The following is a 27,364-nucleotide window of genomic DNA, read 5'->3' on the forward strand; positions in this document are numbered from 1 at the left end:
AAGGAACTAGTACAGTACTTGGATGACTGGCTGGAATGAAGTAATATATCTATTGATGGTACAGGCAGCTGAAGTTCTAACTATGAACAAGCTTTGTCAAAATTGGGAATAAGAATCATTTTTGCTCCACCTCTCCTAGAATTTCCATCTCTTTGCCAATCTTCATTAGTATTCCCACAGTGTTCCACTCCCTCTTCTCCAAAATGTGTCGTATTTGGTAGTATCTCATATTCCCCATTTTTCTCTTCTTACTATCTTACCCTACTGTGAATGATTTTTGTTCTACTTTCTTATTACATTTTCTGGAGTCTAAGCCTATCTTCTCATTACTCTTTTTTTTTTTTTTTAAGATTTTATTTATTTATTCATGAAAGACACAGAAGGAGAGAGACAGAGAGACACAGGCAGAGGGAGAAGCAGGCTCCATGCAGGGAGCCCAACATGGGACTCGATCCTGGGTCTCCAGGATCATGCCCTGGGCTGAAGGCGATGCTAAAGCACTAAGCCACCAGGGCTGCCCTCATTACTCTTTTTAAAGATTTTATTTATTTATTCACGAGAGACACAAAGAGAGAGGCAGAGACACAGGCAGAGGGAGAAGCAGGCTCCCCATGGAGAGCCCGATGTGAGACTTGATCCTGGGATCCAGGATCATGCTCTGAGCCAAAGGTAGATGCTCAACCACTGAGCCACCCAGGCGTCCCTCATTACTCTTTCATTCCCCCATCCCTCCATCTATCCTGTCATCCATCCGTCCATCCATCCATTCAACCATTCAGGTAAACTAATTCAAACTACAGTCTTAATGGCTTTAAAAGTTTTAACTTTAGGTTTTCTTCAGTTGAATGAGTTTCTGGCATAACAAGCTAATGGGATAGATATCTGGGGAGGAACATACGTGAGTTTAACAATCTAATATCCTTTGCTTCATCATAGAACTAGTCAGCTTAGATCTGTTGTGTCAGGGCAAAAGCAAATTCGAAGATGATTCTGCTCAGTTCAAAGTCACTTCTGCTTAATTGTTGTCATTACAGAATGTGAAATAAACCTGCAGCCATGGTCATGAGGCCTTATTGCTAGGAAGGCCCTGGCAGGTTTGCGGTAGGTGAGGAGATTTTGCAAGACACCTGCCCTGGGTTTTGCTGCTGCCCTCCTTGAAGGGTTTCAGAGGTGGGGTTTCTTCTGTGGTCAGGGCACTGGGATTGTGGGTATGATCTGTCCTGTCATCACTTTCACTCTGATTAGCTTCATTCGGAAGAACTTTTGAGAGCCTTTCACAAACACAGGTCAACGTGGGAAAACAAGTTCTACTCTATGGGACTGATTTAATCTCTTTGTGTAGAGGCTGATCTTGGGAAAAAATACACTTCTTCTCATGTCAAACAGGTAGGACATGAGAGCCCACAGCTGCTCCTAATGCATATTGGGTTTTCTCATTGCGGGCCCCATAGCATCTTGGGACAGCCAGCTAAAGGTGTTTGTCTGGCTTAGGTCCTGATGCATCAGTCACTGCTGGGCTTGGTTCCACTTAGCTTCGGGTGTAATTAAACAGTCTGTAGCTTAGTGGGACATCCTGCTTGCTCGGGATGACTCAGAACTCCCTGGCAGCTGGTTGAAGTTTTGTTTATAGCAGTGTTGCCCACTCACTCCACACCTCCAGCTCCCTATAAACCACTCCACAGGTGGCCCAACTTTTGGTGCAAATAAAAGTTTGTCAACTGTCGTTTTCTTCTCCTGTGTGTGTGTGTGTGTGTATGTGTGTGTTAAAACTTATCTAAACAAAATTAAGCTGTGGGGAGTCCATTAATAAAAGGTTTCTATTACAAAATTATTGGCAATCTGCAAGGTGCTTTGTAGGAGAGCAGAAAGATCAATATTACCTAGAATAAAATAGCCAGGCACACATTACTCAGGGGAAATAGGCTCTTAAGTATGAGAGGGAATATAGATTTCTACCCAGGCAGTCAATGTTTGAATATGATGAAGCAGCGTGTTAGAATCTGGCAATTATTTGAGAAGTGTTGAGAGACTCTAAATGTGCTTTAAAAAAAACCAAAAACAAAAGGAAAAACGAACAAACAACTCAGCTAAATTTTCTCAGAATAAAGGGCAAATATTTAAACACAAAACCAGAAACCAAAAAAGGTAGCATTTGATTAATTTGTGGAGATATCTAAGGCTAGAGAAGCAGTGTGATGACTGTGTTTGCTTTAGGGAGGGAGGGAGGGAGGGAGGGAGGGAGGAAGAGGACAGACAGGCAGACCATGCAGACTTCTAGACCAGGGAGGCTAATGAGTAGCCATTCCTCATCTCTAAGCTTGATTCTTTCACTTGTCTCTTGGCAGCTTTGTGAAAACGGGGTGGGGGGTGGGCACAATGGATTGTTACCCAGATCGGATCAATTTAATGGGGTACAGTTTACTTTCCATCTCTGTCATGTGAACCAATTAACCTGCAGGCTGGTGAAATGCGACTGGCAGATAATTGGGCCATTGTTGGAGCAGTGCACACCCTCCGTACCATTTGCAAATTGCTGAGATAGTGATCTCTGGATGACTCCAGGGACAAGGGGAAACCAGTTCAGTTGCAGCTATGGTGGGATATCAGTTCTCAGGCCCAAGGGACAGCTGTGTATTGTCGGGGAAGGTGAGCAAGAGGAAGAGAGAAATAAAAGGGAACCTCTATATTAATAAAGGGGAAGGGGAGAGGAGAAAAGGGAATGAGAGACGGTGAAAGAAAGAGAGAAGATGAGTAAAGGGAAAGAGGAGGGGAGAGAATATAATACTTTCAGGTGCTACTTTTGACAATAAATAGTTGAAGGGATCATGCACCCAGGCCAGCTTTCCCCAAAGTATATTCAGAGGAGGACTCATGTCCTAAATGGTGTTAATTGGTGTTTTATGGGGGATTTTTTTTTTTTTTGAGGGAGGAAAAATGTCCTATTGTTTCATCCATTTGGGAAATGTTTGGTTCAGCAGGTTTCTTTATTGCTTCCCTTAGAGCTTTCAATAGACTAAAGTGCGTTGTGGGTCTCCAATATGGGGCCATAGTATGTGGCTTCTTCTCAGATGAGTTTATTGGGAAATTATTTACTCAAGGACCATATCCTGGGGCAAGCATTTGGAGAAATGGAATTTTTAAAATAATGATCTAGGCCTTTGCCCTTTATCAAGGCAACACTGAGCCATTTCTGTGCTGGTTCTACCTTTAAGCTGGACAAAGCCCTGTCAGCATCCTTTGGTGGGAGTACAAGAGATACTTGCCAGGGTATGTTCCAGAGCCAATTCTTAGGATATCAACCCTCCATTAATTCATTAACTCATTCGTTCATTCATTGGTGTACTCATTCATTCAAACTCTATCCTCTGCTGCTCCCTGTGTTGTGGGTTCTGGCTCTGAGTACTTACTCTTTCCTAACTTAGATGCCCATGCCTGGCTACCATCCCTGCAGAGTTGGAAACATATTGATTTCTCTTTTGGTGTTTTGATATTAATTGCTGCCATGTAGTCTTGGATATCTTGGCTCTGCCTTCTCCCAGTTAGAACTCAGTGTCTCCAATTGTCTGCAAGGTCGAGACTATTGGCCAGTGCAGCCTCTGGCCTTGTAATAACCTCCCTCTTGCTCAGTTTTCTCAGCCAGGATAAGCTGAAACCCTCATCTCCTCCTCCTGCTCTTGAGGGTGTTGATTTGAATACCATCCATCCTCTGATACCCTTCTAGTATCTCAGCTGCTCCCAGAGTCAGGAAGGTTTTTTTGTAGTGACCTAAATGTTTCTTTCAGTTGATGAGTAAGTTAATTCTTCTTGATGTTCCACAGGAGCAATGGACTGTGAAGGGACATTGGCCTATTATGGCTGAGGTGGGCAGCTCTCCTTTGTAGCTTGCTAACTCTGCATTCTTATTTCTGGGAGGGAACAGGTCCTACCCAGGTGAAGTCCCTCCGATGCCCTCTGAGGACTTCCACAGGAGGGGATGGGAGCCAGCAAAATCCTCTCTGGTCCTACTGTAACCTTCCATGGTGTTTATTTTTATTATCTTTAAATTTTTATTTATTTATTCATTCATTTATTCATTCATCCATTCATAAGAGACGTAGAAAGAGAGGCAGAGACATAGGCAGAGGGAGAAGCAGACTCCCTATGGGTAGCCTGATATAGGACTCAATCTCAGGACCCTGGGATCATGACCTGAGCTTAAGGCAGATGCTCAACCACTGAGCCACCCAGGCATTCCTCTCATGAGGTTATTAAATGGTGACAACTCCTTCTAGAGACATGGCATCATGAAAATGTGTCCAGTGGAGACGATCCCATTGTGCAGGTCTATGAGATATTATCTAAAATGTCATACCCTTCGTGCTGATTCACTGCTTCCTCTAGAGGCCCACAGAGTACACTTCTCCCCAGTGAAGGTATTTATTTCACCTGTTTTATGGGAGACCTGTACACTCCTGGCAGGAAAATTACTTCTGTCTTGAAACTCAGGGTAAATAAATAAATGAACTGAAGCACTTAAGATTCCATTACACCCCATCCATGAAGTGTGGGAGGGATTAGACAGAGTAATTAACCACTATTAGCAGTTTCTTAGATCCATTTTCTTTTATTTTCTGCAAATGGTGTTGCTTACTCCACCACTCAGGAGGACCAGTCAGGAACATATAAGGCAGGGGAACACATGCATCTCCCAGCCCTTAAATTTATAAGAAAAATAGGCAGTTAGGGGAAAGACATGAAGAAATTATGATTTTAGGAAGTTAATTTATTTTACCCAAAATGCAGTTGCTATCTGCTCATGATAGACATTTTGGAAAATAGAAAAAGGTAGAAAGATAGAAAATTTGTCTATGAAGATAAATGGGGAAATTGACACTTTGGCGTCAGCACCTGCAATTATATTTTTCTTGACCTTGCTTTTTACCCACAAACATAGGATATCTTTCATCTAATCATATCTCCAACTTTGTACTGGTTTCTAGAAAACTGCAGTGTTCATTCATGGGGTAACTAATTATTAACTCACTAATTATTAATTCAACAATGTTTATTAAATGCCTACCATGGTCAGGAAATCTGCTAGGCCTTCAGGATATATCAGTGAGCAAAACAGTTGTGGGGCTGCCTGTACATACACCATTCCTAAGTAGTGTGAGCTGATGGATGTTGACAGATATTGATACGACTCATTGAGTAGTAGCTAGCACTGTACTAGCACTTTGCATATATGTCAGGAAAATTTAATTCTTTCAATATATGTGCATTTTCTTAGAATTTTTCCTTCTCCCCATTCCAAGGGGGCTATCCTACACTGATATGCTCTTGCTTGTGGGTGAGATTTGTGTTGCTGGGGACACCCCCTCTCTTCATCTTTTGTGAAGGCCTTTGGCATAATCTCTTGAAAAAGACTGTGGATGGGGTCCCAGAGGAGGAGGGGAGGGAGAAGTGTGGTTGGAGAAGATAGAAGTATTGGCTAAGAAAGCCAACAGCTTCTGTATACCGGAAAAGAGGATAGACAGGGTTGGCTGAGAGTGGTGGGGATCTGTGACCTTCTCCCTGTGGGGGGGGGGGGGAGGGGTCAGAAGGGAAAGACTGGTGGCTCACCAGTATCTGTGCCCCCAGCCACAGACAATATCACTACACCCCACCCCTGTGCCAGAGAGCAGCTGAAGTGCTTGACTCAAGGGACCCCAAAAACATTGACAGTGGACATCCACTTGTTGACCAGTGTGGAGTGCTGGCTGTGGTTGCCTCAATGTTTCATGATCCATGAGGTCTTTCGGGCCTCTGTAGAACTGACCTTAGCTACTTTGATCACCCACCAGCCTCTTTGCAACATGATAGTAGTCAGTACAAACTCACTAACAGACTAGAACAGAATCAAACTCAGATCAGATGTTGTCGCACAGCGATCACTGAACTGGCATTTATTAGCCAGTTGACTACGTATTCTTCCTACCACTTGCTCTTAAATACTCAGTGAAGCCCTGGTTCTGTGTACTTTTAGGTGCTTTGATCGCTACCTTACGTGAATGATTCACTTAATTCAGATGTAATAGTAGAGCAGAGATAGGATTCTAGGTCTTTTATAGTTGACACCATACATCCAGAATTTTCCAAACAGTTCAGCACGGGATTGTTTGTAGATCAAGTCCAGCACCATCCCTATATTTCCAGGCTAAAGGCTTTGTTAGGTTCTTAATACTCTGTTCACAGGTTCATACTCTACCAATGAGAGCCTCTTTCTAGTGGCAAACTAACAAGCCACTAATATTATCAGTTGTATTTGTTTCCTGTGGCTGCTGTAAGAAAGTACCACAAACATCGTGACCCAAAACAACAAGAATTTATTCTTTTATAAGTCTGGAGGTCAGGAGTCTGAACTCAAGTTGCCGGCAGGACTGCACTTACCCTGGAGGCTCTGGGGGACAATCTGTTCCTTGCTTCTGGCACCTTCTGGTGGCTGTGGGCATTCCTTGGCTTGTGACTACGTTACTCCAATTTCTGCCTCTATATTGACAGTGCCTCTTTGGCTTTTGTCGGTATAATCTCCCTCGGCCTCTCTATTAGAACGACAGTTGGCATGGCTAAGGGGCCGTCTGGATAATCTAAGATATTCTCGTTATGTCAAGATCTTTAACTTAATTATATCTGCAAAGGCCATTTTTCCAAATAAAGTCACTTTCACAGGTTCTGGGGATGGGGATATGGGGATACGGGTTCATTTTTCAACCCACTACATCAATGAAACCGCTTGATGCTATCTAGTAAATCTGTTATTGATTATGATGTAGTTAACAGGTGAACAAGCAGTAGCTACCTCTGGAATATGGCCTTGGTGACCTAGACTAGCTAACCACCCCTAGAGTTTGACTTCATGATAGAGCCAGTGGTGACCCCTAGAGGGCACCTTACAGTAATGAACACATTTATGTGACACCAGCTAAAGAAGGAGTGTTTTCAAAGTAAGTTATGACATCACACAGAAGGGAGCCATGGATACATTTAAGTATTTGAATAACTTAACTTCCATTAGGTGCATTACTCTCAAATATGGCATTTACTAATTTTAAAGTATGCTACCCTCTAAAATAGTAAGAAAATTAAATCCCTGTTGAATAGGCTTTGAATGGCAAAGGTATCTTGAACACAGTAATGTTTCTGATGTAACAATTTTGTCTTTCAAGCACTGAGTAATACCTGGAATTGTTGAATCATTACATTGTACACCTGAACTGAATATAACACCGTATGTTAACTACACTAAAAGTAAAGTTAAAAAAAAACATGATTATCTTTCTTCTTTGTGAAATGTATCAATAAAAACACAAAATTAAAGGTTGTCAAGTCCTATAAAAAAACACCAAACAAACAGAAGGGGACCCTAATAATGCTTGTGATTGAATTTACCATTAACCTTTAGGATGTGGCTTCAGAGTTAGCCTTACATTTAGGAAATTTAAAATATATGTATTTCTTGTATCCAAGGTTGTGCCAGGAAATTCCTGCCATGTGCACATTAGCATAATCAATTCTTACAGCAACACCAAGGTAAAAATGATTCTATATGTTTTATAGGTAAGGAAACTAAAAAATTTTCACCCTGATAGAGAGGATATGGCTGAGACTTGGCCACCTTTCTGCCTGATCTAAAGTCAAATCACTTTCCTACATAGCTAGACTGTTTTCTCTAAGAAAGTCTAACCTGCCTGGAAATATCTGCCCTGCCCAGTTTCTGGTGGTACTTGCAATTCCCTCTGCTTTAGGTGAGTACCTCTCGGAGAGGTAACATTAATGACAAAGGAGGTAGAGGGAGAGGAGTGTAGAGATAAGAAAGGGGACAGGAGAGGGGTGAGGGTTTGGGGAGAACCTTCCAGCTGTTTCACAGCTGTTATAGAAGGGAGTTGTGCGAGTGAATGATGTCCCAGTCAGTTTGGGCGGCTATAACACAGTACCACAGACTGGGCCAGCGGTTCATAGATAACAGAAATTTACTCCTTACAGTTCAGGAGGCTGAGATCAAGGTGCCAGCATGGCTGGGTTCTGGCCAGAGCTCTTCGTATCCTTACATGGCAGAGAGTAGAGGGAGGAAGCAAACTCTCTCATGACTCTTATAATGGTGCTACTCCCATTCCTGAGGGTTCCACCCCATAACCTCATCTAATCCCAGTTACCTCTCAACAGCTCCACCTCCTAATACCTAATCTAGCTAGTCTACTGCTCCAAAATGGATTAGAGAGACCTGGAGATAATAAGGATCCAATCTTCTAGCAGTTTGAAACCTAGCTGAGCTGAGCTCAACCTAATCAGCTGGTCCTTAGCTAATCCAGAGGTACGTAAATAAGAATAACTGCTCATTGTTTTAAACTACTTTGTGCTGGGATGACTTGCCATACAGCATTATTGTGGGAAGAGCTGCCCCATACATTCTGTCTCTGGCACTGTCAGTTCTATCACTTTCCACCACTGCGTATACCATCACTGCTAGCTACATTACTGTTTTGGGGTGCCAGGAGCACTGGCAGGAGTTAGAGCCCTAGGGGCTGAGGCAGCTTCTCGACATACAGCTGGATTCCTGAAGGGCACCATGCAGAGTCAAGGCCTCAACAGCATGCCCAGACCCTGGAAGGGAAGAAGATGGGTTCTCCTTTTATCTTGCACGATGCTGAAAACATTCCCTCCTCTCATTTCTCCAGGGAGGGTCCGAGCCTCTGCCTCAGAGATTCCAGATTTCTGAAGGTACACCTGCAGATCTAGAAAGCCCTCTCACTCCATCTGTAGATTCAGCATCTGCCTGGCCAGTTCTAGCCATGGGCATCGGCAGCTTGAATTGAACTAGCCAGTGTAACTTGACCTCCATCCCTTTCTACCTTTCTAACTGCCCACATCCAAGTCTTTGCTTCAAGCATTCTTGAGAGGAATAGCATCATAGCAGAGGAGCTTTCTGGAGACAGAAAAGAGGGCTGTCAATCTAAATCCCCGCAACTTCAATAACAAGCAGTCAGCCAGCCTGGATACCAGTAGTTTTCTCTGGATATTGGGATTAGGGATTTTTAAAAAAAAAAAAAAAAAAAAAAACTCCCCCAAAAACCCAATTCTTATTTTCCTATGTGTTTTCCTAAATCCTCCATTGTTTCTGAGCTGAAAAACAATAAACGCTAACAAAAACAATGAAACAGCCCCTGCAGCTGTGAGCAAAGTCCTGTAGTGTGTGTGTGTGGGTGGTGGTGAGGGGTAGACCGAGTGGCTATAACAGTAGCTAGGACAGTAGCCAGGGGTCAGTGCCCAGAGCTTTGAGCAGCAGCAGCCTGTGACTGTAGAGTCCAGCCCAGTCTGTCACTTGGCACTGGCTTCCACTGAGGGTCAGTGCTCCTAACCTTAGCTGGGCAGCTGGCAAATGACTCCCTTTAAGAAGCTGTAGCGGAACCGGAAGACCTGGCGAGGGAATGTGGCTGGATCAGCATAAATCCATCTGCACTTTAGGGATCTTTGCTTTGTGTGGTAAATGGATTTCCAAAAAATGGTGAGAATCACCATTCTAAATAAAAGAAAACCATTTTACAAGTGCCAGGGGACTTTCCTGAATAAAAGGCTCCTATTGTGAAGTCCTGGGTAAAGCAAATAATCCCTCTCCATTTTATCTTCGGCATAAATCTGAATTTTCACTTAGGGTTTTTGGGTTTCCATGAAAATACAGATGATAGGTGCTTTGGAAAAGTATTTCTTGGAATGTCTGCCAAGAGTTAATGCCCAGCAGCATTACCTCCAATTGGAAAGACAACCCAGCTCTGGTTTGAATCCCAGTCCTGGTGCTAACATGCTATGTCCTTTGCAGGTTCTGCAACTCCTGCCTAGAATGCTCTTCCCCTGCAGTTGCATATGGCTTCCTCTCTCCCATTCTATGGGCTTTTGCCCAAATGTCACTCATTTTTTCAGAGGCCTTTCTCCTTACTCCACATAAAATTGTGACTCTTCACTATTCCTTCTCCTCTTTGCCTGCTTGATTTGTTTCCATATTATTCATCACCATTTGTCATACTGTGTATTTTCCTGATTTTGTTTACTGTCTGTGCCCCTCATTGGAATGTCAACCCCACGGGGCCAGGATTGCATGTTGTTTTGGTCACTGCTCTATCCTTAGTGCCTGGAATAGTGCCTGACACAGATACTATACTTTGATAAATATTTGCTGAGTGAGTTGAATGCATGATCTTAAGCATGTTATTTAAATTTTCCTCTGTGTCTAAAACATAAATGAGTAAGTGGCAACTGCCCCTCAGCCTGAGAGTTGGAGAGCCAAGAGGGGTTGCTGGCATTGGGACAGTCTTCCAGAGCAGCTCTCCTTTGCCTGGGGACAGCCACTCTGCAGCTTCAGCCAACTCTTGTCTCAGGGAAGGTGGCCCAGTATTGTTATATTTGAAAACAATTTCTTTTTTTTTTGAAAGCAATTTCTTTTAGAGAAAAGCCAGAAAGTATTTTTTAAAGTGAAATTACCTGATTTTTAAATGTTGGTGGCCAAGTCATATTTTTACAAAAACCTTCTCTAGTTCAGATGAAACACATGTACCACAGGTCTGTGAGGTGGGCACCAGGATGAGATCTCTGGACTAGATACTCTCCTTTTAAAATTCTCTTCTCTTCCATTCTATTAAAATTCTATACTTCCATTAAGTTGTTTCCATCTCTCCCACTGTGGTGAGAAACACACAGACTAATCAAACTCAAACCAAATTATTTGAGTTACATGGTAAAGATTGACCATTATATTTGTCTCCCCAATCTCGTGGAAGTTTGCTTCCTAGAAAACTAGTGGCTGCTTCTTCAATAACATGGAGAAAATCAACATACAATGTGGAAAGACTGGTTGAAGTAGCAAGGCAATGGGACTTCCATCATGTTATTTCTCAGGTTTATAGGATGTGTAAGATTTTCTCCATGCAAGATAGTAACTCCAGCAGGCTCTAGTTCTGGGCTTATTGGGTCAGTTGGAGGGGAAAAAAAAGCATTCCTTTTCCACTCTGTCACTCCAAAATTTCATTTTATGTGATGCATTTTATTCTCACATAATGATTTCTGCTCCTTGGCTGCTATTAACAATCCTTAATGCATGTATTTGATAACTTGTGAAATGTCCCAGTGAGCCCCCTGGGATCTGTGAAGGATTGTGATGAAGGAATGGCTGAAACAAACAGGAGAATGTCCAAAAAAACGGAATTGCTCTGGTGACCTCCAATCCCAGGGCCATTGTGATAAATGACTCTCTATTGCCAATTTTAGGAGTTGTAATTGGACCCTTTCCTACTGCAGAACAAGTTATTTTATGACTGTGATATGGTGTGTGATATGGAAATATGGGCTTTGGGACCAATAGGGAACTATAAGTTGGTGGACAGGGTCAGAGAATAAGAGGTGAGAGAGAGAGAGAGAGAGGAGCCAGGAAATGTTGGTACCTGATAATGTAGGGGTAGAAAGGGTGTTGGAAAGGGAGGTAGGAAGGGGTAGGAAGCAAGAAAAAGCAGTCCTCATGGAGGGGCAGGAATTACTATGGAGGGGCACAAAAAGCCTTGTTTTAGACCCACAAAAACCTGGGCTTGAGTATCAGTTTTATTTCTTACCAGCTATATGTGCCAGGTTACTTAATCTCTTTGAGACTCAGTTTCATCTTCTATTAGAAGGTCCTGGTAAACCCTTTCCTCCCAGAGTTGATATCAAAACCAAATGATGATGTATATGTGGGGCCACGTATAGCATAGGGACTCAACACCACTCATCCACCCAAGATTCTGGGCCTAAGAATCTTCAATTATAAAGTGTTAGCTGGTGTTGAACTAGATCAAGTGTAGAAACTCAAATGCTTATAGAGCAGAGACAAGTAATACAAATGAGTGAAGACAGCTAGGAATAAAAACTGTTGTAGACTAAAAAAGCAGTCCAGGGCTGACTGGAGCCTAGGAGCTCTGTTGTGTGTTCTTAGATCTTCAGCATTTTCAAGAGAAGCCCCAACTCTGATCTTAAGGTGAAGATCCTGATTTATGAATGTGGGCACCTAACCCCTTTTCCCTCTTTAAAAAATATATTGTCTGGGCCACTGATGTGTGTGCAGGTCAAAGAAAACTCAGGTCATTTCCAATCTGTGGGCTACTATTCTGCAGCCTTTAAGCAAAAGCATTTAGAAGGATCATAGAAGGATTGTTCATTAGGGTATAAGTAAGTAATTCTGGGTTTAGATGACCACAGGGAATGTAATTTTGACTTGGAACCCAAGACGTTCCTGGAACTCAACAGAAAAGCCAGAAAATCTGGATGCTCCAAGGTCTGCGATTCAGAGATGGTACATCCTCAGTAGATTGTAGCAGAACGGAAAAAGTCAGACATACACCAAATAAATGATTTTCCATCCTTAGCCAATTGCATTGGAATCTTTGGGGGTTTAAGTTTCTCTGGGAAATTTGATAATGTACCCAGATGAAGAACCACTGCAAAAAAACTTTCCAAAGATAATCTGTGATTAAATGGAATAATAATTCTAAGTCACTTAGAAACACAAATTTTGTGGAAAAATAAGCAAATTTATTTTCTAAGAGTTTTTAAAAAATTATTTTTGAGAGGAAGAGCATGCGTATTCAGCCAGGGAGGGGCAGAGGGAGAAGGACAGTTGCAAGCAGATTCTGTGCTGAGTATGGAGCCCAACGTGGGGGTCAGTCTCACAACCCTGAGATCATGACCCAAGCTGAAACCAAGAATTAGATGCTCAACCAACTGTACCACCCAGGCACCCCTCTAAGAACTTTCTAATTTTGTTTTGTAGACTTATCCCTCAAATTGGAAAATAATAAAAATATCTGCCCTCCTTTTCCACTAATTTTTTGGTCAGCATCTTCATCTGCATAATTACATTAACATATATGTAGCTGTGTGACCAGTATGTACAACTAAAAAAAATTTGTCGTTGTTGGAGAATTTCATTTACTCCAATTCTAACAATTGTTAATTATGCAAGTACCTTGGGTGGTAGATTAAACTTGGCCACAAATTAACTAACGCTCCTCTCATCAAGAGGCAGAGCCTATTCCCACATGTCCTGAAGATGGGCTGTCCGGTGACTTGCTTTTACTAACGGAATGCCATAAAAGAGATTGTGATTTCTGATTGCAGGCCTCAAGGGGATTTGCAGCTTCCACTTTCAGGCTTTTAGAACTCAGATGCTATGTGTGGAAGCTGAGCTCCTGCTAAAAAGACCATGGAAGAGAAATGAGTTCTGCTCACTAACAGGCTAACTGTCAGACATTCAGGCCCAGCCAGTCTCCAGCTGACCTGCCAACTGAGATCTGCCAATGAACTCCAAATGCAAAGGGAGACTGACTGATACCATATGGAGCAGAGATGGGTTGTCCCAGCTGAGCCCAGCCCAAATTACTGACCTACAAGACTGTGAGCAAATAAATAATTGTCATTTTGAGCTAATAAATTTTTCAGTGGTTTGTTACACAGCAGTTGATAACTGAAACACCTTGGCAATCTTTTGGACATCTCTTTAATCACAAGGAAGATTTCAAAGAGTTGGGGAAATACATAGTCATTATTTTCTGGAAGGCCTAGAAGCTGGTAAAGTATATCAAAAGTACTTCTTTAGGCTGTGATGTTATTTCTGCCTTGAATAATAGAAAGCCTTCTCAAGGAGAGGAAGGAGGCTCTGAGGTCTGGGGAGGATATAGAGCTCTCTGAGTAGAATTAGGTGGGATGTTTTCAGCTGTAAATAGTAGAATATGCAAATGAAAGTTTTGAAAAAGGGGATCCCTGGGTGGCGCAGCGGTTTGGCGCCTGCCTTTGGCCCAGGGCGCGATCCTGGAGACCCGGGATCGAGTCCCACGTCGGGCTCCCGGTGCATGGAGCCTGCTTCTCCCTCTGCCTGTGTCTCTGCCTCTCTCTCTCTCTGTGACTATCATAAATAAATAAAAATTTAAAAAAAAAAAAAAAAGAAAGTTTTGAAAAAGATGTGAAAACTTAGTATCTCACTTAAGAAGTCAGGAAGTATGTGAATACAGGGTTTTGTGCAGTAGTTCAAGTTCCCAGGCTCTATCTCTTTTCTTGCCCTGCCATCCATAGTGAGTCAACAATGTTTCTCCTCATGGCCTCATGATGGCTGCTGCAGCTACAAATCATCTTACAATCATATCCTTAAAAGGAAGGGAAGGTGGTGGGGAAGAAGCTCTTCTCTGTTGCTTCATTCATAAAATGAAGGAAGAAAATCTTTTTTCAGGAGTTTCTCAGAATTTTTCTTATGCTTCACTGGCCAAAATGGTATCACTTGGCTACTTTACTGTAAGGGAGGCTGGGAAAGCAATTATCTGGTGTTTTTCAGTCTCTGTCGTGGGAGGCAGGCTCTGCCTGAAGGGAAGATGGGTAAGGATGGCAGTTGGGAGGCAACAAATAGAGGTAGAGCCAGCCTTTGCCCTCCCACAGAGGACAAACACAGAGTGAGTGCTCCAGGATCCTGACTTGTGCTCTCAGGCCAGGGACCATTTGGGCTACAGAACAAACATGATATACAGAATACATAAGTGTGTCCCCAATTATCCAAGATCTTTGATCTATGAAAAGTGATTTAAAAAACATTTCAGTGTTTCCCTCAAGACTTTAAGACATATTTTATAGCTATTTGTCTTTTGTATGAAGCACTTGTTCTGAAATTATTCTAGCCATAACACAGAAACATTCACTGTTGTGGTAAATAGGTATTGAGAGTTTGAAGAACTGGCTGACCACATTAGCAGAAAGTGTGTGAGGGAGTGTTACAGTCTGAAGTGAAGACTTCCTCATAATCCTTTGTGTCTTCGTGACAGCGGCAGTCAGAGACAATGGGAGCCTTCTCTGTGGGATGTTTTGGGAGGTTGGGTCAAAACCAAGATGGTGGCCAAAGTGATCGCTATACTCTGAACTAGGTTAGAGAGGAAGTTAATTTTCCACATCTTTCAAAGATTTTATTTATTTATTTATTCATTCATTCATTCATTCATTCATTCACAAGAGACACACACACACAGAGGCAGAGACATAGGCAGAGGGAGAAGCAGGCTCTATGCAGGGAGCCCAACGTGGGACTCCATCCCAGGACCCCAGGATCACATCCTGGGCTGAAGGCGGCGCTAAACCGCTGAGCCACCTGGGCTGCCCCTCCACGTCTTTCCAAATAACATCCTGCTTTTGGTTGCCTGGTAATGGAGTTGAGAATGAGTTTGAAGCTGGAGGGAGATAGATAATTATTACATTTCTGTTAGACTTGCTTTAGGCTACTAGAGTGGCAGTAGTTCTTACACACTGACTTTAGACTTGACCTCTTCAAGGAATTGTACCTGCATAAGGCTATTTCCCTTATTTTTGAAAGTAAGTTGGTAAAGCTTTGCAAATCATCTGTTGGTAAAGCTGCACAAATCACCAGTTACATTTTATGTTGATGGCAATCTATTTACCTTTTTCTTCCCTTCTATTTCTTAATCCTTTGAATTTACTTCTCTATTTGGACTCTTTCTTGACAGTTTTGTACATGACAATACCTGGAATCATCTGAATGGCCTCCCAGATAGCATGCAGCTAACGATCTGAAAGTCCAGTCCTGTGGGATACTATTAGCTGCCAACTAAGATCTGACTGGGAAAGCAAACCTAACAGCTTGACCATTCTGTGGCCAACCCAATAGTTTGTTTTAAAAAAATGCTCCTTAAAATTTGAGGGATATGGACTATAAGAAAATAAAAAAAAATTTATAGGGACACGTGGGTGGCTCACTCAGTTAAGTATCTGCCTTCGGCTCAGGTCATGACCCTGGAGTCCTGAGATTGAGCTCCCTGCTCAGTGGAGAGTCTGCTCCTCTCTCTCCCTCTGCCACTCTCCCCTACTCGTGATCTCTCTCTCTCAAAAAAATAAATAAAATCTTAAAATAAATTTACAATTATAGTTCTCAGGAATAACTGTCCTTTATTCTGGTGAATATCCTTCTAATCTTTTTTTGGAAAATATTTCATATATATTTGTATATATATATACACAAAAAAAGAATCACATTGGACTTACTGTTCTATGAGTTTTTCCATTTAACAATCATGAATGCATTCCATGAACATTTTTCTCATGAACACTTATTTATAATGGGCTTTTTACAATGGTTATGCCATAACATATTTAATTAATCATTGGACATTTGAATTGTTTCCATTTTTTTCTTCTTGTAAACAATGCTATGATTAATAGACTTAGGACTTAAATATTTGCATACATTGGTGATCATATTTTTATTAATTTTTCATTTTTAAATTTTTTGTTGATTATATTTTTAGACTGAATTCCCTGAGGGGAATAAATGGTTTGCCATACACTGATACCTGGTACTGCATAGAAGTGCAGTGAAGCGGCGTGTGAAAGCTACTCAAGTGCTTATCATTTAGGGGCACTGGTTATGGGGCATACATTGGGTATGTTCGGCAAAAGAAGGCTTCCTAGAATTCTTCAATGAGGTGTATTTGAGACAGTCAACACTCAGTGAATAGGGCTGATGTATATATTAAAAGTAAATTCTGCAAAATTAATTTCCATGTAGTGACAAATGTCTGTTTGGTCTTGGCTTTGGGCTGCAGTGACCAGCAGAACAACAGTCATATTACTGACTAATACAGATATTTTTTCTCTTGATAGATAGTCTCATGTGTATGGCTGGAAAGAGGAAGCAAGAGAAGCCATTTGTTATGGGAACCAGAGCTGGAAGGTTTAATGTTCGGAAGGATGACTTGGTCACACTTTTGGTCACAGTGTAGCCTCTGTTTTCTGATTTCAGGATCATAATCTAGAATCCATGAATTTAAGAAGTCAATAACTTAATAAAATAAAACAAACTCAGCTGAAGTGGTGGTGAATTCTGGTCTTAATTATTACTTTGTTGGAATGTTTTTCTTTGGCATTTTCCCAACTTGAACCACTGTTTGCTTTTTATGCCTTTTTTACTCAGCCATGTGTTGTATTGTAATATATAATTTAATAAGAGAGTTGCTGGTTATACCCTTGAGACATTTAATAGAAATGGATAATTAAATTAATAATTGTCTCTGGGAGGTTTTAAACCTACAGAGGGATGAGTGTGGGAGTTTGTAGTAACCTTTAAATTTCTCTTCATATTTTTCAAAGAACATATATGTTTTGAAAGTGCACTTTCTCTTCTTCCTCCTCTGACCCTTTGGAGTTCTCAGGAGAATGAATTTCAGGGGAAATGAAATAACGTCAGGTATTGTGAAGCCAGAGAGGCCCAGTGGTACGTCCTGCTTTGCTGTCTCCTGTACGTGGGATCCTCGACTCGGTTATTGAATTCCTCTGAGCTTCAGCTTCTTAATCTGTAAAATGAATATTTCATTAATTTTTTTGTTGTAATAAATGAAACCAACTTTGATTAACTTAAGCCAAAAAAATATTTACAGGAAGATTACTGAATAGCTCATGAAATGGAAGAGAAAGCTAAACCATCAAATCTTGGGAACAGCTGGCTCAGGGCCTCAGCCCAGGGAAAGCAGGACACACCTGCCCTGGGCCCCAATCTGTCCCCACTCAAGTCAGAGGCCCAGAAGGAGGAACCTGATTGGTTGGGATGGAGTCGCATGCCCTCTGGGCCTCTTCCTCTTCCCCAAGGGGTGGTACTGGGCAGTTTGATGGGCAGTTCCACTACAGTCACGTGAAATGGGGAAAGTGCAGTTCCTTAACACAAAGTGGGAGGAGAAGAACTCTTCCCAGAGGGAGGAGTATTGGGTGCACGTTTGCAAACTTGGAATACTACCTCATCGCTCTTAAGAAGATTCCAGATACTTGTACCTAAGACCCTGGTATGAGGTATGTATTCAATAAACAGTAGCTATTGTGGTTATTATTGTTGTCAGAAGGCTAAGATTACTTGTTGTTTTAGTATGAGGGCAAGGTTAAGAAGTTAATTCTTTTTTCTTTTGGGTCCAATGGATTCTCTTTACACCAGATGTGACTAAAATGCAGATTTCCCGAGCCCGTTATCAGACTGAATGGATTAGAATCTCCATAGAGGTGAGTTTCTGGCCTCTTCTTTAACGAGTAACACATGGGATCCTCTTGCATATTATGTTTTGAGAACCAGAGTCTTTAGTGATTAGGTGTGAGGATTTAACTCTGCTCAGGAAACATTTTATTTATTTATTTTTAAAGATGTATTTACTTGAGAGAGAGCGAGAACAAGAAGGGGGTGAAGAGAAAGAGGGAATCTCCCAAGCTGCCTCCCTGCTGAGCATGCAGAGGCCCCATCCCCCAGCACTCAGGGGCTGGATCCCAGGAGCCTGAGCTCATGACCTGAGCCAAAATCAAGAGTTTGAAGCTTAACGGACTAAGCCACCCAGGCACCCCAGGAAGTGGTTTAGGAGAGATTTTTTTTCTACCATCACAGCTGTGGACGATGGGTTTTGCTGAAGGAGTAAAATGACCTAATCAATCAAATAAGCTGTGTTTTGTACCCTCGCTGCACACTGGTATCACCTGGGAAACATCTTGGAGAGCCCAGGTGTAGCTAGTTCTTACCAGCAACCAGATGTTTTCAGTGTACACCCAGGTTGGGAACTACGGAGATGTCCCTTTACACCCACTCTGGAAGCCTAGTGGTCTCATCCTTCTGTCGATGGCTCAGGATATGCGGAATTGTGCAGTTTCAGAGCACTGTCTCTTCAGTTCCCCCATCTGATCCCAACAGTTACCCAGTCCTACGGCAGGTGGGGGTAGGTGGTAATTTGCTCTTGATTTTAGAGATGAAGGAACTGACCACTCAAAGATTCCCGGACTAGTGATTCCACCAAAACTGCATAGCTTAGTAAAGGCAGAGTCAGAACTCGGGCTTGTTCTTCTGGCTCCCGGCTCCCTGCTCTGTACACTTCCCTCTCAGAGACTGGAGCGTTCAGATTTTCCAAGCTTTCTTTCAGTTACAGTTTCAAGGAAATCTGAGGGTGAGCCCTAAGCCCTTCTCAAGAGAGCTTATGTGAAAAACATCCTTCAGGGCTTTTAGCCACTTTCTGGGAGGTCTTTAAGTCATCTCTGTCCCTGGAGCTTTGATTTAGCTACCAGTTCTGAGTCTGGTGCCTTCGGGGGTTAGAGGGGTAAGGGCTGCGATTACAAACCACAGCACCCCTGCCAGCTTCCTGCGGGTGGGCTCATCCTCCGAAGGAACATTCCCAGATGAGTTGTCAGCTCTGCTACAAGAGCCTGCGTTAGATTTCTCCCCTCCAGACAGCACTGAGCAGACAACTACACCCAGCAAACACTTGATGACTAGAGTAGATTTGCTACACGGAGTAGATTTTTCTCACTCTTCTGACTTTCCCAGCATCGGCTACCTCTTGACCATCTTACTTTTTCATTAAAAAAAAAAAAAAAAAACCTAATATATAGTCACCAAAGGACATAAAGGAGTACCAAAAAGGAGAACCACTTATAATAGTGATGATTAATTATTATAAACACTCCGAGTCTAACAAACTTTGATTTAGTCCACACAATACTCAGTCTGCACATGAGGACATTCAGAGCCTGAACTCTTGCCCACCATCCCCCTTCCCGTACACAACCACCAGGAAAACACACGACATCCTTAAAGCGTGGGCTACTTTTGCCTTCTTTCTTGCGTAGCCAACTCTTGCTACTCCTTGAAGGTGACAGGCATTTGGTATTTCTGGGTCTTTGCTCTGCTGGGCTTGATTGACATCAAGAATAGTTCTCTGTTTGGCCCATGTGGCCAGTTTCGGCTCTACTATTAAGGCACAGCCCAAAGACAACCTCTCTGTTACGGGCTGGATTGTGTCTCCCTAAAATTTGTATGTTGAAATGTCAGTCTCCAGTATCTTGGACTGTGACTGCATTTGGAGAGAAGCTCTTCAGAGGTGATTGAGCTACCCCTGAGACCATTAAAGTGGTCCCTAATCCAATCTGACTGGCATCCTTGTAAGAGGAAATTTGGTTGTAGATATAGATTCTGGGGAGTTGTATGCACCGAGGACAGGTCACGTGAGAGGACACAATAAGAAGAAGCCATCCACAGATCAAGGAGAGAGGCCTCGGGAGAAACCATCCCTTGCTGACACCTTGATCTTGGACTTCCAGCCTTCAGAAAGGTAAGGAGATACATTTCTGTTGCTTAAGCCACCTAGTCTGTGGTATTTTGATACGGTAGCCCTAGCAAACTAACACACTCTCTAAAACCTTTCTTGATGCCCAGTCCTGCCCCCAGGAAGAGCTAACACTCCTTGCTCTCACCAGATCCCCTTAGTGAACTGTTTTCCTGTTCGTCACAACCTCTGGGCCACATGTTCTTTGTGGGCCATGTCTCATTTCTGCCTTTCTGGCATCTTGTGTAGTGCTGAGCACACCCTAGACTTGGGAAAGGAGATGAAGGGATAAATGAATGAGCAACCTGAGGCTTCAAGCTCTTGCCCGGTGTCCTGGCCTCTGAGTAGGGGGTCCAACAACTGCCTGTGGTAGATTGATTTGGTTCCTGTACACTGTAGATGTTCATGGAGGGGTGAAGGGACTCCAGAGATGGTGGGGGTCGGGCAGACAGGCGGGACCCAGGAGTGGTGGTCGTCTGGTTCCCGCCCCATCCTCCCAGCTGCACTTCCTCCTGCTGACTCACAGGCCTTGGAACATGAGTGAGTGAGTCCTGTGCTTTGCAGCATCCTGGCCTGGGCCCCTGGCATTCAGCCCTCCCTTTAGGCTGTCGGCCACTTGATCACAGGCAGAAGATGTGAATTCCCCGAGGTCCCATTGTGTGGTCCTCTTCTCAAAGTCTGTTTCTCCACCCCAACTTCTGGAAGTCCCTTTGGAGGGTCTGACAGACGGTCTGTCTTTCCCACCCCTCCAGCTGGACAGGCTCAGGGAACAGAAGGAGCTTTCTGGGAACAGACGCGGGAGGAGGAGCCAGGAAGAGTGACAAAGGCACAAGTTTGGGCTTTCTCTGCTCTGTACTTGTTGCCCAGGCAGGGTTCCGAGCTGCCTCCAAAGTGGTCCTCTGGTAGCAAGGGCAAAGCAAAAGAGATCTGCTAACAGGATAGCATTTATGCGTAAGCCAGCCCACCCCAGGTTTCAGGCCTGATGGTGGACAGCCTCTTTGCATAAGGAAACCCTCTGGAGGGAATAGTTTAAGTGAGAAAGAGGCCAGGCAGGCAGGCCTGGCCTAGGATCAAAGCAGTAGGTCTCAGAGGGTGGGCTGAGTGGAGGACAGGCTGGATCTGACTTCTGGGTCAGTGCCATGAACAGGGCAGTGGGGAGCAGGGCAGGCTTGGGTGGTGCGGAGGGCGGGAGGCATCCCCACGTCTGCCCTCACCTGGGACTCCTGCAGCGCTGTGAAGGTGTCAGAAACGGGCAGTGGCAGTGTGTGGTGGCCAGCAGAGTTGGAGGTGCCCTGGGGAGGGTGGAGGCTTCCTTGGAGGCAAGGCCGACTTCTGCAGCAGGCTTGGTGCCTGGGGCCCATGCCACTTGGAGGGGCCCCAGTGATGTTTTGCTTTCTTTTAAAATCAGAAGAAAATAAATGAACTCTTTTTTTTAAGATTTTATTTATTTATTCATGAGAGACACAGAGAGAGAGGCAGGCAGAAGGAGATGCAGACTCCTCGCAGGGAGCTCGATGTGGAACTCGATCCTGGGGCCCTGGGATCATGCCCTGAGCCCAAGGCAGACGCTCAACCACTGAGCCACCCAACCGTCCCAAGAAATGAACTCTTAAGATACAAAAAGTCACATGTCATATGATTCTATTAATAGGAAAGGTCCAGAATAAGCAAATTCCATAGAGACAGAAAGTAGATTAGTGAGTGCCAGGGGCTGGGAAGAAAAGGCAGTGGGGAGTGACTGCTTCTGGGTTTGGGGTGTGTGTGTATCGTTGCTTCTTGACATGATAAAAGCGTTCTGGAATTTGCTAGTGGTGAAAGTTGCACGACCTTGTGGATATACTAAAAATGAATGAATTGTACACTATAAAAGGGTCTGTTTTGTGGCATGGGGATTATATCTCAAATAAAGCTGTTGTTTTATGTTTTAAAAGCAAAGGGGTCGGGATCCCTGGGTGGCTCAGTGGTTGAGCGTCTTGCCTTTGGCACGGGGCGTGATCCCAGGGTCCTGGGATGGAGTCCCACATGGGGCTTCCCACAGGGAGCCTGCTTCTCCCTCTGCCTATGTCTCTGCCTCTCTCTGTGTGTCTCTCATGAATAAATAAAATCTTTAAAAACAGTAAAAGCGGCGGGGGTGGTGGCAGGGACAAAGAAACAAAAGAAGAAAATCTAGAACAATAGCATAACATATAATCTTTAACCCAACGAACAAGCAGTGTGTTGAAACAGAAACGACGAGATGAGGTTAGACAAAACTAACCTACCGGCTTTCATCTGGCGTACTAACTCTGTTGAGGCTTTGTGGCATGCTGAGCTGATGAGAATTTTGAGGCTGCATGTAGGCTTGAAAAGATTAGGCAGGGTGATCAGTTGGGCACAGGGAGGGGGTGGAGGACAGGGTAGCAGTGGCAAGTGTTTGCTGTCCCTGAGTGCATGACCTCAGTGAGCCTCCCCAGCTTTCACACTCCCTGAGACACTCCTATGAAACAGGAAGGGGAAACGTGGGCCCCAGAAGTGGGTTAGAAAGTGGAGGGAGGCTTTGTTACAGCCGCACAGACCCTGCTCCGCCCAAGCCAGCCACCCCGGTTTCATTCTTGTAATGACCCATCACCTGCGGCCCCCAGGAACAGTCCGCCAGCAGAGCCCTTCTCCAGCATTGTGCAGGTCCCTCCTCATGGTGCGGCTTTTCTTTTTTATTTATTTATTTATTTATTTATTTATTTATTTATTTATTTATTTATTTATTTATTTATTTTTATTTATTTTAATTTTTAATTTTTAATTTTTATTTATTTTTATTTTTATTATTATTATTTTTTTTGGTGCGGCTTTTCTAATTGCCCCTGCTTTTCTCCATCAGAGAACTCTCCTTAGAGAAAGGGCCATTGAGTAAAGGATTTAGGCCAACCCTTTCTTGGTGCAGATCCCATCATTAAAATATATGCATCGCTAGCACTCCTCTCTCCTTCCTGTGAGGCTCAGCAAGTAACATCCCCCCTCCCCTACTTTTCAGAGTATGTCAAGAGACTGGCTTTGGGCAGCGGAGAAAAATACATTTATCATTGAAACGACAGCCACAGCAGGCAAAGCTGTTTTTATCCGCTGGTGGTGGAGCTGGCCTTATCCCTTCTGGGAAAAATAATGAATATTAGAGGTTCTGTTTACAAATATGCACCTTTTGCTGATTCTCTCACCACCCAGCAATTTTTCAACAGGACAGCTTTCTTGGAAAGACTGCACACTGCCAGAAGATGATAAAATGTGGTATCCAGAGAGACGCCTGGGGCTCTGTTTGTTTAACCGGGTAATTGGGCTAATTTGGCATAGACTCTGAAAGGTCATCTTCCCACAGCCAAGTCGCCCCAGGTGCTGGTGTGCACAGAGGCTGTCTGCTGTATAATCAGGTCTAAAGGCTCCTCCCCCTCTTTACCTGCTTCTCATAGGGCTACCCTCCGGGACAGGTTTATGCCGCCCTCCGCCATAGACCTTTATGGGAGATAAATTTTGAACTCTTTGATCTGCATAAACCTTTCTAGAAAGAACCAAATGTGTGAGGCTCATTTCCCTCATCTCTTTGCTATTTGAAGCTCACCCCGCTTTTCCTCCCGGGCTCACTAATACGCTTAAGCCCTAGAACTGCTAATGAGATCAGAAAGTGATTAGCTGTCAGTCCACAAGAGCAATTGATCAGTGATGGTTTTAGGTGGAGGAAAGCAAATGCCCTCAGTGAGAGTCCACAGATTTTTCTGATCCTATTTGGGGTCCTCTTTATCATCTATGACATTTTTTTCAGGGTCTGTTGTCTCTACAAGATTGTCTGCAGAGCCTCACGGCAGGTGCTGTCCACATGTCTTCTCTAGAAAGCCCAGAGTGACTGTTCTCAGAAACTGAGCACAGGGTAAAGGCACAACACGCAGAGTTTGCTGCGGCCAAGATGCTTTTGTTTAAAAACCAAACATTCCCTTTGCAGGGTGCCACATGGTGTGGTGGGAAAAGCCAGACACATGGATTTGGGTGTGATTCCTTGGCTGTTACTCTCTCACTCTGCGTGATGTCAATGAACTGCTTGCCTTCTCTCAGGGCTTCAGTTCCCACATCTGTAAAATGGGTAGGCCTCCTCTGTAGGGTGAACATCAAGCAGTGTGCAAAGAAGGGAGGCTGAATAAAAAATTAGTAGTCACTACTAATTTAATTTCTAAAGACCACTGCAGACTGGTGTTAAAATAAGGAATTCAGTAACTGCTATTTGTATGGCCTCCCTTGCAGTGACCCTGCATCCCAGCAAAGCCCTCTGGAATGGTTTGTGAACATCCCTAGTAGGCACCCTTGTGCCTTGTGTTTTCCCAAACAAGGCTCATTGGCCACCATTTCCCCTCGGTCATTTGAGGTGCTCTTCTGAGCCTATGATGCTGGTAGGTCTGCCTCCAGGGAAACCTCCCAGTGGGACAGTCAGTGCACACCCCCGGGTAGGGCTGCAGAAGGTTTTCGTGGGCCTCTTTTTCCACTCGAAAATAGATACTAAAAATTACATTTTAAGGCTCTGTTGGTAAATGATAAATGTAATCCAGGCTGGCTAAAAATGAAAACATCTCTTGAACTCTAAACCTCTTTCTTTCTTTCTTTCTTTCTTTCTTTCTTTCTTTCTTTCTTTCTTTCTTTCTTTCTTTCTCTTTCTTTCTTTCCTTTTTCTTTTCTTTTCTTTCTCTTTCTTTCTTCTTTCTTTCTTTTCTTTCTTTTTTTCTTTTCTTTCTTTTCTTTTCTTTTCTTTTCTTTTCTTTTTCTTTTCTTTTCTTTTCTTTTCTTTTCTTTTCCTTTCTCTTCTTTCCTTTCCTTTCCTTTCCTTTCCTTTCCTTTCCTTTCCTTTCCTTTCCTTTCCTTTCCTTTCCTTTCCTTTCCTTTCCTTTCTTTTCTTTTCTTCTTCGGTGAACTCACATAACGTAGAACCAGCCATTTTAAAGTGTATACTTTGGTGGCATTTGCAACATCCACGATGTTGGACAGCCATTTCTCTTTCTAGTTCCAAAACATTGTCATCACTCCCAAAGGACACCTTGTACCACGAAACATCAGTCCCCATTCCTTCTTTCACTTAGCACGTGTCTTCAACTTTCATCCATGTGGTAGCATGTATCAGTACTTGGCTTTTTATGGCTGAGGAGTCTCCCATTGTGTGGATGTACCGCATTTTGTTTGTCCATTAACCAGTTGATGGACTGTGGGTTGTTTCCACTTTGGCTATTATGAGTAATACTGCTATGAGCATTCATGTACAAGTTCTTGTCTGGATATTTGTTTTCATTTCTCTTGGGTATATACCTAGGGGTGGAATTGAGGAGTCATTGTGACTTGAAGCTTAACTCTTTTCCAAAGCAGCTGTATTGTTTTATATTCCCGTCAACAGCATGTGAAGGTTCTAATTTATCCACATTTCTTGCCAACACCTGTTATTATCTTTAGTGTGGCCATCTTAGCAGGTGTGAAGTGGCATCCAGCCATCTCATTTTAAGGACAAGCAGGAGATTAGAGAGAGAAGATATGACCTCCTCCTATGTACAACTTCATATGTTGCACAATTAGGCTCTGGACAGCAAATCTCTTTATCTTATGATCTGATGCTTGTTGCCCCATCAGATGAAATGTTCTTTCCCCCAACACTTAAAAAAAGATTAAATTAAATTAATTTATTTAAGAGAGAGTGCATGCACATGAATGGGAGGGACAGACAGAGAGGAAGAGACAATCCCAAGCAGACTCTGCACTGAGCGTGGAGCCCACTTTGGAGCTTGATCCCATGACCCTGAAACCATAATCTGCACCAAAACCAAGAGTGGGATGCTTAACCAACTGAGTTACTCAGGCACCCCATTTTTTCTTCCACATAAAGAGAAAAGCAAAGTCAGCTAGTAAAGTAACACTTGGAGCCAGGCTTCCCTTACTAGCTATTGTAATGTAACTCAAAGAGCTCACCACAAATGGAGAATAGCAGCAGTGGACTTCAGGAGAGGGAGTCTTCCCGCCCAGACAGCAGTCCGGTTGGGATTGGTCCAGACCCTTGAAGGGCTGACTTGACTTTCTGAACTTTTCTTAGGTGGGACAGAGCTTTGGCAATGACATAAGTCTGCTTCACCTTCACCTTAGGTTCTATTGAGAATCTGTTAGGTGCTAGTTTTACACATGGGGGGTACAAAGATACATAAGGTATGGCTTGAATCCAACCTATTATCTCTGTATCATTCTGTTGTATTAGCAATACAGGTAGATGCAGGGCATGAAGGGAGTCAGACAAAGGGCCACTAACCCAGTTTGGAAGAGGAGAAATGAGAGCTGAGTCTGGAAGGTCTCAGAATGACTGTGGGAAGCTTGCCGGGCTTGCTCTGTACGTGGAAGTAGGAGAAGTATATAAGCAATGTCTCTGGATGGGTGAGAACAGCTTGAAAGCCAAGTGGAACATTCAGCAGTTGAGGGTGGAAGCCCCTTGGAGCATTTTAACTGAGCTATACACAGCTGAGAAACCATTTTCACAAAAAAAGCTCATCAGCTTTGTGGGCAACCCAGCACATATAATTCAAGCTGAGTCAGAGGTGGAGTGAGAAAGGCAACCACTGAGTAGCTGAGCAAATAATGTTCATAGCCACTGGTCAAGTTCTGCATTTGAGTGTATATAGTACAGAAAGTGCTGGGGTATTAGGCTGGCTTTGCTTTTCACATCTCCCACACACAGTGTGACTATTGTTTTCAGCTGTGAAGGAAACATTAGGTCCCAAACAATCATACAAATAAAGAAAAACATGTATTGATTCATCTTTTCCATCTTGGTTTATGTAGAGTATCTTTTTTTAACATTAGCCTTCAGCTATGTGGTTTCTGCCCAGGCAGGCCTCAGCAAAAATGTGCAACAGGTGATGTTTCTTCCTTAGACCCATCAGAAGCTACTGTAAATCCCCCTTCTAATGGTCTAGGTTGAACAGTGATGCAACAGATGCAATATGCCTCAGGTGCTATTTACTTGTAAAGTTGAACATATTCTTGATTTTAAATCTTGGTTTGGAAATTCTTTACTCTTCAAAGTTATGTTTCCAGTGCTTTGGCCTGGTAGAAATATGTGTCATGTTAGTTTTGATTTTTTTTTAACAGAAAACTGAGAGATTGGGTGACCAGTGGTAATGGCACATGTAGTTTGAAGCAAATCCAAGTCCATGTTCGTAACTACTCATTTCTTG

General features: G+C 43.2%; 2 long non-coding RNA genes across 2 annotated transcripts in view; both read left to right on the top strand.

Annotated features, from left to right (window-relative positions):
* The window catches only part of LOC140612110 (uncharacterized), a 114,869-nt gene extending 97,965 nt beyond the window's left edge, over positions 1-16,904 (top strand). Inside the window, exon 2 of the long non-coding RNA XR_012013420.1 lies at positions 16,687-16,904. This is a non-coding gene — a long non-coding RNA (uncharacterized lncRNA). The remainder of the gene's footprint in view (positions 1-16,686) is intronic.
* Positions 16,905-17,724: 820 nt separating this feature from the next.
* Positions 17,725-27,364, top strand: LOC140612111 (uncharacterized). The gene is made up of 4 exons (XR_012013421.1): positions 17,725-17,865; positions 18,005-18,069; positions 20,006-20,153; positions 27,279-27,364. It is a non-coding gene; the product is annotated as an uncharacterized lncRNA (long non-coding RNA).

Source organism: Canis lupus, chromosome 20 (assembly GCF_048164855.1).
Source record: "Canis lupus baileyi chromosome 20, mCanLup2.hap1, whole genome shotgun sequence".
NCBI classification, from domain to species: domain Eukaryota; kingdom Metazoa; phylum Chordata; class Mammalia; order Carnivora; family Canidae; genus Canis; species Canis lupus.